Here is a 13168-nt window from a genome sequence, read left to right on the forward strand (position 1 = left end):
CAAGACGCCATTTATCTTTCTTTTTTTTTTAAAAAATAAAATCTTATTACATTTTTATGCAGTATAACAAGGGGGGAGGAACAGAATATTGAAGGGGATATGAGGTTGCAATGGAACAGCACATAGATTGAGAATAAAGTCTTAATTAAAACACATCTCATCACAGACTAATATTAAAAGGAAGGTAGGGATACATGGTGTTGTTAGTATATGGATGAGTGGGGGAGAGGGGTGGAAGGGAACAAGAATAAGAGGTAGAGGTCCCATGCTGCATATGTACTAACAGTTTCGAAGTGGAGGAATCTTTATGGATCGAAGTGTTCAGTCCAAGCATTCCATACTGACCAGAATGATTAAGCCTGTCATGAATTATGCTTGTGATGTTTACTAGTTTGGGTATCTGCCAAACATTATAGATAAGAGTATGCATTTTGGGAAGGAGGGGTCAAGCTTCTTCCGATTCTGGGTGATCAGACAATTAGATGCTGTAATTATATGGTCAGCGAGTTTCCATATCTGTTTTGGGACATTTGGTGCTGGTCAAGGGAGAAGATAAATGTAGAGGTTTGGAGGGAGTTGTATCTGAGTGATCTTGCCAAAAGATCTCAATCTTGGGACAGTTCCACCTTATGTGGGAAAGAGTGCCCTGTTCCGCTACAAAGATCTGAGGCAGTCAGATATACTGCTTTTAATCTGGTGGGGGCAAAGAACCATTTAAACAAAACTTTATAAGAACTTCCTTGATTTGAGTGCAGATTGAACATTTGGCGACTGCCTCCGTAATGTAAGTCCACTCCTCAGGTTCGAGCATCTCTCCCGTGTCCTCTTACCAACGAACCTTGTGAGGCTTTAGTCAGTATGTCATATTGGAGCAGCAAGGAGTTAAAAAAAGTGGAAATAAGGCTTCTGGATGATGATTACATAGACACAATGGTTCTAGAGGGGAGGAATCTGAGACAGACATTAAAAAGTTTGAGAGAGATGCAGAAACTCTTCACTGTCTCTGCAGCACTCAGATTGGCTGAGTTACTGTGTCGGCCAATCAGTGCACCTGATTGGCTGACACAGTGTAGGAGGTGGGTCCATCTGGTATTGGGGCTCACCAGGGAAATCCCTGGAGGGCCCCAATGCCAGATGGACCCACCACCTACACTATGGTTGATGGACAGGCTGGTCCCTTCCACAGGACCAGTCGTCCTATTGTTTTGCCACTGCAGATTGTAATGATCCAGATTCTCCCCTCTCTTTTAGTGATCTCATCACATCTCAGCTCATTGTGCACCAGCGCACATGTGCAGAAGGGGAAAGAAGAGGTCAGAAGTCTCCGCATGTACAGTGCCAGATGAATGAAGATAAGTGTAAATAGAGAAAGGGCCAGTCGAAAAACGTATTGCTTCATCACACAATAGAGATACAGCATCTACAAATGCATTAAAGTTTTGCTAGAGGGGACTTTCTTGTTCCATGGGGTGTTGTGATGGGTTGTGTACATTTTCACGATGCTGGCAAATCCGACAGCATTGAGTTCTACAAAATAAAACCGATTTGTGAAATATCCGCCTACAATCTAAACAGACTTATCTAAACACCGAATGTGCAGTTTTCCGAAGGAACCGCCTGCGGGGTCCACACATTGCCACTTTAAATGAACATTGATGTCAGTCGCACCGAGGTTAAACTCAAGTGCCGGAGTCCTGTGTGTTTGGAAGCCCTGGCTGTCAGCATGGCGGTTCCTTCGGAAATCTGATGAAATCCGGCTGTCGGATTTCACAAATCAGTTTTCAATGCTGTCGGATTTGGCAGCATCGTGAAAATGATTACCACTGATTGTGACAGGGGCTCATCTTTAGGAAAAGAGATACTATTACATGCCTCAGGATATGCTACAATATGACACTAGCCATTTCCTCTGTGGGCTGGCCCACTAGTCACACACTCAGGTGTCTGGCCACACTCCCTCTGGTGGGCCCCTACCATTGCATGCCCCGGTGGGCCCTTCATGTTCCAGTCCGGCACTAGATAAGCATGATGTGTGTCCAGGGACAGACACTCTTATATCAGTCACACAGAACCTCCATTATAACTGTAACTAACTGTCACCTCTGAGACATCCTCCATCTTGTGGTTGGCATCCATATTGCCTAGCTACGTTTATTACTTCAAACACAACTGATTGTTCATATAGAAAAACTTTGCAATGCTACAGTCACCTAGTCTGTGTGATAGCTATATCAGGAGCCAGTTCTAAAGTGTAAAAATTAAACTCACCTCAAGTTGTGGAGTTTTACTTACCCGCAATCAGCCGCAACAATAGGTAACGTAAAAATTAGGGACAACTCCCCATGTCCACCACCTCTACAGGAAAGAACTAAACTTTATAATGGAGAATAAATGTCTAGGTTGATATTTACTGCACAGTAATTTGTATATAAACATGGCTATCTTAACAAGGCCGTATCTATACCGTGTTGGGCTATTGAATCCGTATGATATTGAAGTGTGCAGATAAATGCATCAGTTAATGTTATGCAATTATCTATGCAAGGGTTAACAATTTACTTTTACAAAAACATCGCAGAGTTACAGTAGAATAAAAGTGTTACTTGTATTGTGAAAGTGAATTTTTGTCAAATGTGAATGGTTTGAAAATTACATTATCTTGTTAAGAAATTGTTATGATATCTGTGAATTTTCCCAACGTATATCAAGGGTCCTCCTCCTGAAAAAACTAAAGCTATCTTTGAATATACTGTTGTCATCTTTATTTTTGTGGATAACCCTCCTTACCACTTTGGTGTTAAGAGAATCCAAGGAATCTAACCTGTGAAGAGAATCATCTTGACCCGATAAGGTGCAAATTCACCTCCTTACATCACACAGCACCTTACGGGGTATTTCAAGGTGGGCAGCTAAGTAATATTTATAGAGGCAGGCGAGGCCAAGCCCTACAGTCTTGGAGTGTCTGAAAAATGTTTTCTGTTGTATCTTTGTTTCTGGAAGTCTCTGAGGAAGATGCCATTTATCTTTACTCATATTTTTGCTGCTTTCTGACTGCAAAATAAGCATATATTAAAGCTGTTTCTAACCTATAAATAGTATCTATGTGATGGAGACATTAACAGACATGTTTCAAATTAATAATAGTTTGAAAAGTTAGTATTTTGCTCACTGACTTATCCCGTCCATCTCTATTTACTAAAAATAGGGCTAGTTCATTCTTATTTTACGGAAAAATGTTGCTATACTGCAAAAAAGTTGTGATCTAAACGGCTGTTCTGATTTTTGTGTTTTTTACAAGCCATTAAATGCATGGAAGAGGCACTACGTAGGTCAAATAGGAGTCAGACGTGTCGTTCCCTCCATTGCATTCTATAAATTTAATGCCAAGTTTAAAATTTTTAGACACAGCACAAAATATTTCTCATGGGTTAATGTGCACTACCGTACAGCAGGTCATTTTTCATGATTTTTTAACCATTTCCCAGCATAGATATGAGAACTAGCCCTTAATGTTAGCAGCACAAAGGGAACATATTATCTTATTACTAATTAAGAAGTTCAACGAAACAGTGCACATCTGTGTAAGTGAACAGTGTTATGGTGCCTAGGTCACTTCTGCTCCATGGGAGGTTTCTGTCCTCAATAATGCACATAAACAGCATTAAAATGGGTTTAGGGTTCAAATAGAAATGCAACACTCCAAAAGCCTACTGTTCTGAAATTACTAGTTATCAGGGTCCAAAGTTATGTGCAGGATCACCCAAATGCTACAAACCCGTAACTTGTCACAAACTAAAACAAGGGCCATGTATATGGCACTCATATTTCATAGATTTTGATATCTTAAATGCAAAATATTTCTAAAATTAAAATACAATTCTAAAATGTATCATAGGATCTTAAAGAGTATAATATGATGCATTAGTCATCATGATAAGAAGGGCACTGATATAAATTACATTGTAAGCTCCATTGGTTCAGGGACTGATGTGAATTAACATTCTCTCTTAAGCACTGTGTTATACGTTGGTGCTATATAGTTAATGGACCTGCAAAGGTTTTCACTATTAAAACACATGTTAACAGGTCTGTCACCATTGTTTCTAATGTCATCGCACCCTCTGCCACTATTACTAGAGTTTGCTAGTGTTGTGATTGTATATCCGTCATCGTGTAGGGTTCTCAAAATGCATTTTCTTTCTTTTATTTTTGCATCTATTGCAAGTAAAATGACTAGTAACAACACATGCCAAATGTATTTGCATTTCACATTGTTTTTACTTTAAGTGGCAAAATTATTCTGAATGTTGACCAATGTGAAAGGGCTATTTAATAGTTAAAATTTTAATGTAAAGCAATCTATGAATGCCTGTGTGTATATGTTTTGTATATAACAGTGTAAATAAGCAGGTGTTGCTAGGGTGTATGTACTGTGTATTAAAAATAGCAATTTAATGCATGTAGCATAAATAACTTTAATTATAATTTAGTTATATTATAATTTGAAATGTCACCTTTTAATTCTACATAAAACTTCAAATATTTACCTTTTTCAATAGTGTTTTTTTCATGGATGAATAAACCTTTAGTGATTACTTTGCACTGTCATTCTGTGTAATGCCTCAACCATTGCCTTCTGAGGATAAAAATAATACATGAGAAATGTACCAGCAGTATTCTCCCTTTACTTAAATGATTTGTTTAGCGCTGTGGAAATTTTGGTCTCTATGGTTTTAAGGTAATTACATTGAACACACATTAACACTAATAAATATTGACTTTATTTGGCATTGCATGTGAGTCAAGCTTCCTTCCTGTTTAAATGGAACACAAAAAAACCCACTAATTCAATTATAAAAGTAAAAATGAATTGCCATTCTGGAAGTTTGTCGCTCTTAGTTAACAATTAATCCTAATGAAGACAAGCGCTCTTTGAAAGGTGTTCAGGAGTACTGGAAATGGAAGAAAACACTTATGGTTTAATGAGGCTGTAAAATATTAGCAAATATGATGGAAAGTGCTTTATTTACAGCAACTCTCCTAATTTACCAAACAGCTTTAAGGAAGTGAACTAAAAGCTCCCTTTTGCTTAGTAGGAAAAAAATTGTATTCTCTTATCAAATCATATCTAGGGGTAAATGTATGAACCTCCGGATTCTTCATCTCCGGCGAGTTCAGCCTCTTCAGCGCTTAAATTTAAAGCGGCGCTGCATTGTAAAGGGAAGTTTCCCTTTACGATGCAACGCCGCTTTAAATTTAAGCGCTGAAGAGGCTGAACACGCCGGAGATGAAGAATCCGGAGATTCTTACATTTACCCCCTAGTCTGTATTTAAAATCTTAAGAATGTTGTTGTTTTTGTATGATAATAAATAGCAATTGAATTCTAAACACAGAATTAGGAATAAAGGGTAGCAAATAATTAATTATAAATAAAACACATTAATAGACAATAATAATAGATTAGATGCACAATAAGGAAAAGTGTTAGAGAGGAGTATAATCCACAGTGGAGTAGATGGATTCAAAGAATAAATTTGTGTTTAAACAGTTTAAAGTTTGGTCATAAAAATACTTTTGTCCTCGGTTTTTTTGTATCATTTCAAAGCACAGAAAACATCCCCAAAAAAACAATGTGCTAAGATTTGTGAAAGGCCAAATAGGCCTGGGACTAGAAAGGCAGAGGGGCAGGGTTGTCCCTTAATTGAGAGTCTCTACATGTCATTTTATTAGCTGAACTCTCATTAGTGATCTTGGAGATCACAAAATCAAATGAGTTCTTAAGTTCTATCATTTTTCAAAGCTCTTGAAACAGCATTGTTATTAGAACTTACACTTGTGTTAGCTTTTATCATCTTCAGCTCACATTCAGTCATTTTTAATATGTGTGTTACATGAGTATTTTTAAGATACTTTTTCATCTATTTAGATGTAGTACTGTTTATATATAAATAAATTCTGTCTAATATACCTTTTTAGCATCGTGTTTGGCATGGTTATATTTTGAAAAGTTGCAGTGCTGTAGTAAAAATGTTTTATCTTCTTGTAGCAATCTACACATTTGTTTTATCTTATTTTCTTACTCATTTGAATCTAACGGAAAAAATATAGCAGAAAAACAGCAAGAAAACGTAGTAAAATGCACAAAAATGCAAGCAAAAAAAAAAAAAAATACAAAGAAAAAAAACCCAATTGTTTTTCCAGGCCCTAAAAATAGTTTTGGGGAAATCAAAGTTATTGATTGCGGGTCTAAAATGATTTTGGGTATAAAACACATTGGGGAAATCAGTGTGAAATGAGCCTTGCACGTTGTGTGGCTGCGCACACTTCTGGGTTTTACGGTACCTAGAAAAAAAAGTTGTAACAATAATCATTTTTATCTATCCAAAACTGACCTTAGCCTCCATCTCCCACTCACTCCAAAAAAGGGTTACAGTTATCTATTGTTTACTCGGTCACAAAATAAAGTCTCAACCAAACATAAGTATTGTCAAAAATATGACAGCCTCTTACATTACTAAATTACATATATATTCAGCATGAATAGGGTTATTAGCCACATATTTTGCATCTATAGACACCTTTTTCCCAGTAAATGCTAATAACTGCACTTCCATACATTTTACTGTGTCAAGATTTTTCTTATTTTCTTAAAATTGTTACTAAAATTTTTTGGGGAGGTTTGTCAGCCATGGAATTGATGTACAGGCAAAGTATATTTGCTATATAAATGTTACATTTTTACAGTGTGGGTTCACAGAAGATATGAGCATTATGGTGGAAAATTAAATGTGGAAAATATCTCACTCTTGAGAAAATTCTGAATTTACCCCTGAATGGGAATGGATCAACTAATGATAAAATGGATGAGCCTCTACTATTAATGAATGACTGATGGGTTGTAAAATTGACTGAGAAAATGATGTACAATGCATTACTAGAAATGTTTCATTCTCCCACTTTCTCTTATAAAGGTTAGTGTACACATTAAAGAGTAATTACTCCACATTTATGACATTAGAAAAAGGTCTCTCCTTTAGGTGGACATAGCTATTCATATTAATATGATGCTTTTACTGTAGTCTAAAGTCTATACTATCTGAAATCCCTATAACATACATCTTGACTTATGGTATATCCCTGGGTATTTGGTGTTTTACAATATATCATATTGCCTAATGTCACAAAAGTGTAGAATTTTAAATCAAGGAGCATTCTCCTGTTTTAAAAAACAACTCACATTTACTTTAAAGAAAATTAGATTGCTGTCTCTCACCATAAATGGCCAGGCCTAGTATATTTTTCTCTTGCTTATAGACCAAATATCTAGCGTCAAGAGAGTGTTATGACTTTCTGCTACTTAGAGATTCCATTAGCCCCAATTCAAACAGACCGACAGAATAGCCCCAGATAGGTAGTCGGATGGTAATAAGAGATGCATTTCCTAGTAACATTAGATACCAATGAATGAGAATGGCAGAGCAGTGACAGAGCTGAGCAGTGACAGATGGTATGGCAGTTTAATAAAAGATATAATAAAAGATATAGGTTGGCAAAACCCAGCATTTCATAATAGCGATAAAGCAAACTATGTTTATTTTGAAAAAACTTACAAAATATATTTTTTTATTTTAAGTCAACAAGTCTCACAAGAAGAGCAGAAGTGAGTTAATGTAATCATAAATAGGTTTATATAATTTCATTAGAAAATAAAAACAGTTCCATTAGATTGACAGTTATCAAGGCCGTAATTTGCGTGTTACACGGGAAACTCCCTTAAGGGGAGAAGATAATAGGAATCATAGCTTTGATGTATTACTTACTTTAATAAGAGAAGAACAGGAAAAAAAGTAGAAAGATTAACTAGTGTCAAATCAAAAGTAGGCTACCAGTGGATCAAAGCTAAGTCCATGTACAAACAGAAAAAAACTACTGCATTATGCTGTATTCACAGCCAGAGAACAGAAATATACACACAGGTGGGGTATTTTATATTCTCTGAGTTTATCAAAACAAATCATCATCTATATATAATGTTTTAGTCACGTAGACTTTTAAGCACTGCGCAACCATGAATCACAAAGTCCAATATCAGCAATTATTACAAAGAACAAAGAAAGATATACATGTCCTTGCAAACTGGACATAACTATTACAAATCATAGTTTCAGTTCTTGCATGTCCTTGATACCTGTTAATAAAACTACCTTCATGTTGTAAACTTAATGGGCTAAACGCATAGTTTAACAAACCAGGTACTTCAGAAACAGGGCATGTCATTTTTGTGACTGAAGTAATGGTTTGTTTGTGCTCCCGCAAAAATGGAATTTGAACTATGGATTAGGAACCAGGCTCTTTTGCAATATCCTCATCATCTTCATCATTATCAGCTGCTTTTATATTAGTTTAATGAGTGGTATGATTTGATTCAGGCTGGCAGTATATTGCATAAAACCAAAAGGTTTCCCCACTATGTTGGAGTAAGGCAACATGTTCCTCCTCTCCCTATCTCATGACTTGTTTTGTATCTGTTGATGGCTTGTTGCTATTCCTCAAGACACTGAAGCACATATATGTGGTTAAAATCCATCTCCTTACTACCTCTAGATTCAGTTGGTGGCATGGCAGATTATCCATGTCACATTTAATACAGACTTCTGCATGCAGTTACTGAATGTCGAGAAGAGTCAGATTTTATGGGCCAAAGCTTTCTAACTGGTAGCAAACTGAGATGGCATTAGACAAAAATTAATCTTACAGGATGAACAGCCTCAGATAGTTAATAGGATGGCAGTTTTTTTATTTAATTTATTATATTTTTTATTTTATTTCCTAATCATACAAGGAGATAGCATTGAATGCAAATGGAACAGAGTGGGAGAGCCGAGGCAGATATTCCTGAAGTTGGCAGTTAGTTTGTTTGGATCACCACAAAATATAGATTTTGGACTACAGGTTAGGGTTCAATAATAACATTTTTTTAAACCAATGCTCTAACAATGAAGCTCAAAATACCTTAAAGTTCTACTATACAATAATTGCACAAAAAAATATAGATAAGCGCTCACAAAATTCTCCTTAAATGTGTAATAATACACCAAATATATAAATGCTTAATTCAATTGATAAAATTAATAAATAGTGTCCTCCTTTCACAATGTGTTATGATCAAGTTTTGATGTGTGCAGAAAACCTAGAATTCCCGTTCCGAGCCACCTTGTTGTTTATGCACTCACAGTTAGAAGACTTGTTCACAGCATGTATTATTAATCCTGATGGGCACAGCTTCTGTATACCGAAGATCATCCAATTTTCTGTTTTCCAAAAGTTGTCTTTAACAGATAAAATGGGATAGCTGATTTTAAACAAATATTTTGGCTCTTACAGATTGCAGCACCTGTATGCAGATTGATTTTTGTCTTATCACTCCATATAGAGCACCTTTAGCAGACTACTTCCTCCCACGTATAACAGGGAAAAGAAGAAAGGAAGAATCTGGTGCAGTATGCTTCATGCAAACTTATTAATAAAATGAAACCAATTAAAATACAAACGCTTGCTCTAGATGGTAGTATAAGTAAGCATTGATACAAAGTAAAACGGCTCCCTACCAGATACGCGTAGAATGATCACGCTTCAATCCCCACAGGACCATAGATGTAAACCCGGGATAAGAATAACTGTGAAGTAGGAAGCTTGAGCAAATCTACTAATAGGAGGAAGCTTTTTTGAAGACCCCCACTAGCCGCTAGTGGTGGTCCTCATAAAAGCTCCCTCTGTCTAGAGGAGGAGTAAGCATTTGCATTTTAATTGCTTTCATTTTATTAATAAATTTACATAAAACAATATTTCACTTGGTTGTTTAAATGGGGAAAGTTCTTATCTATAGCTTTCTTTTTTTGTACTTTAGGGTTCAGGCTCACAGTGGGCATCTTCCTCAATTTGCTCATCAACTTCATTTTAATATTTTACTTGTCATGTGTATTTAGGAGTGGAGATGTTTTCTGCTATCAGTGCTGCAAATATTTTATGCTTTTGTACTAAGTTTTGCGGAAAAAAGTTTTCTCATGCAGCAGCGGGACCAGTCACCAAAGCACTCAGATTGGGCTATATTTACTGTGCGCCACTAGGAGTTTTTTTAATATCATTATCTTGCTACTAAACCTACATAAACTTGGTCTCTTTACTTTAAACCTGCCAGAACCTGAGGACATCTGAACTTGAATTAACTTTATACTGTACTGTGTCTATTGTAGTTGCAATGGAGACAGAAGCAGTGGATGCCTCAGAGTTACATAAAAAAGGACTTGAATATATGGCACACAAAATGTCTTTTAAACAGAGAATGTCTTCTTTTTGATATGGGCAGACCTCACATGATACCAACCACTGTTGGTTTAAAGATAAAGAATGCAACAGATGCAGTGGTGGGATTCAAAAAAATTAACAACAGGTTCTATGTCCTAATGACCATTTTAACTATACCAAAAGATATACCGAAAGGTAGTCTAACAATTCACGCATTAAATACTGCAATAAGAACAGTAAAAGAGGTAAAGACAACTAGATTAGGTGTAACGGAAGATTTTTAATAATAAATACCTCACAAACAGTTAGTGAAGATATTTCCATATTGCTGTTTGATTGGCGTTCTCACTTGCAATTTTCTTTGTTTTTATCCGAGCATCATCAGCTGTGTGATTTACCCTTAACCATCTTTGCACTGTAGGAGTAGGATTCCATTCCTTCAGCGGTAGGCCGATAAGACCTGCAGTGACAGGCTCAGCACATCAGCATCATCACGGTTACTCACCCCAGATGCCAACGGTCGGCGACGGTGAGTGACCCAGTAATGTCCGTACTCCCGGCCCGGGCTGCCTGTCTGCTCTGCTCTTCTGCGCTGCCGCGTGATGGCTGATGGTGGCTCCGCGGCCTCCGCCCTGGGCTAGATCTTCTTCTCGCATCTCTTCTCTGCACAGTCTGTTGTGCGTTCAGGACACGTGTAGGGGGAGCCAATCGTTGCAAAGAACAAGGGAGGCAGGGTGGGGCTTACATGATGACTGACAGCCTGAACAGCCCTGCACAGCTTAGAACAGCAGAGCCAGGCCGGTGTGAGCTATTAAACTGATTTGGGATCGTTGTCCAGGCCAGCAGGGCAAGCTGCAGTGCACAAGGTGTAAAAATTTAAAGCAGCCGCACACAGAGCTGGATTAAGGCTTTGGGGGGCCGGGGGCACTTAAGACAGGGGGGCCCCTAAGATCTGAAATTAAGGGAATAGTGACAGATGCTGCATTACATCACCTACAGCCCACAGTATGACACTTACAGCTCTCCCAGAGGGCTCGCCTAGGTTGTCTGCATAAGAAATATCATTGTTTCCACAAACTAAAATACTGTACATTAAAACAATCATCAAAACACCACATTAAAATTGGTATTGACACCACACATTAAAACTAGCAATGATACCACATATTAAAAATACCATTGATAATGCACATTAAAACTAGCAATGATACCGCACATTATAACTAACATAAAAAATAATATATATATATATATATAAAATGTACTAAAATTTTATTCAATATTTATTCAAAATTGCTAATGGGTGTGTTGATGCACCCTCCTACAGACCAAAAAACCTGCATTGTTGTGTACACCATTGAACGGTCACCAAAAATTAGGATTGTCCCACTAGAATCACAACGTTTCACAGACTCTGCTGCTCTCTCCTACCTGTTCTTCTTACTTTCACCACCTGTGCTGCAGGTTTTTTTATTTGCGGCTTGTCTGGATCCTGGAATGTTGGAGGACCTATTTGGAAAAAAATGGGTACATTTAGAAAATTACAGCCAGCCCCGAGTTTAAATCAATACCACCCACGATTAATAATTAGGCCTTCCTCCAGCCCCAACATTAAAATAATAGTATTCATATTTAATAAATAAACCTATTTCCCTCCCTACAAACAGGTCCAGCAATAAATGAATAGTATTTGCATTTCAGAAATATACCTATTTCCCGAACCTGTCACTGCCATTAAATAATTCATAGGCACATTTAATAGAGACCTCATTCTCCCCAAACTCACCCCCAAACCACCCCATCTTAAATTAATAGTCCCTACTATTGTGACTCTCTCCCAACCTTTTTCCTTATACTGTGCCTCTCCCCCGCACTTTTTCCTCATACTGTGCCTGTCTCCCCATTTTTCCTCAATCTGTGCATCTCCCCCCTTTTTTCTCATGCTGTGCCTCTCCCATCCCCCCCTTTTACCTTACTGTGCCTCTCTCCTCCCCGTATTCCTTACTGTGCCTCTCTCCCCTTATTCCTTACTGTGCCTCTCTCCCCTTATTCCTTACTGTGCCTCTCTCATCTCCTTTTTCCTTACTGTGCCTCTCTGATCTCCTTTTTTCTTACTGTGCCTCTCTCATCTCCTTTTTCCTTACTGTGCCTCTCTCATCTCCTTTTTCCTTACTGTGCCTCTTTCATCTCCTTTTTCCTTACTGTGCCTCTCTCATCTCCTTTTTCCTTACTGTGCCTCTTTCATCTCCTTTTTCCTTACTGTGCCTCTCTCATCTCCTTTTTCCTTACTGTGCCTCTCTCATCTCCTTTTTCCTTACTGTGCCTCTCTCATCTCCTTTTTCCTCATAGTTTGCCTTTCTGCTTAATTCCCTTTTTTCACTTACCTTTCTATTAGCTTTTCTTATCTTCTCCTCTCTTCTTGCTTCCTCTCCGCGCTGCTCCTCACTGAATGACAGGCGTGACTTGATGACGTCACACCTGTCATTCAGCATTAACAGAGCAGAGAGGAAGGAGGCACGCCAGCGCTGAGATCAGGTGAGTAAATATATATATATTTTTTTGCTACCCTGCTCCCTCCACCAACGAGGAGGAGCAGCCGAGAACCCGCCCGCAAACCACCCCCCCCCCCCCCCGCCGCCGCACAGCAGGCCAGCAAGTAGTTTACGAATCGGTTCTATAGAACCGGTGCGAACCGGCTGAATCCCACCACTGAACAGATGTCATAAAATGGACACATTGAAAGTGTATGCAGGTAAGGAAAAAAATACAAAAAGCTAATTAAAGAGAAATCGCAACTTGAACGAAATAAACATTCATACTTCAGATACACAAGGTGTTTGATTCATTAAGGAAAGTTAAGCA

This window comes from Mixophyes fleayi, chromosome 3 (assembly GCF_038048845.1).
Source record: "Mixophyes fleayi isolate aMixFle1 chromosome 3, aMixFle1.hap1, whole genome shotgun sequence".
Lineage (NCBI taxonomy): Eukaryota > Metazoa > Chordata > Amphibia > Anura > Limnodynastidae > Mixophyes > Mixophyes fleayi.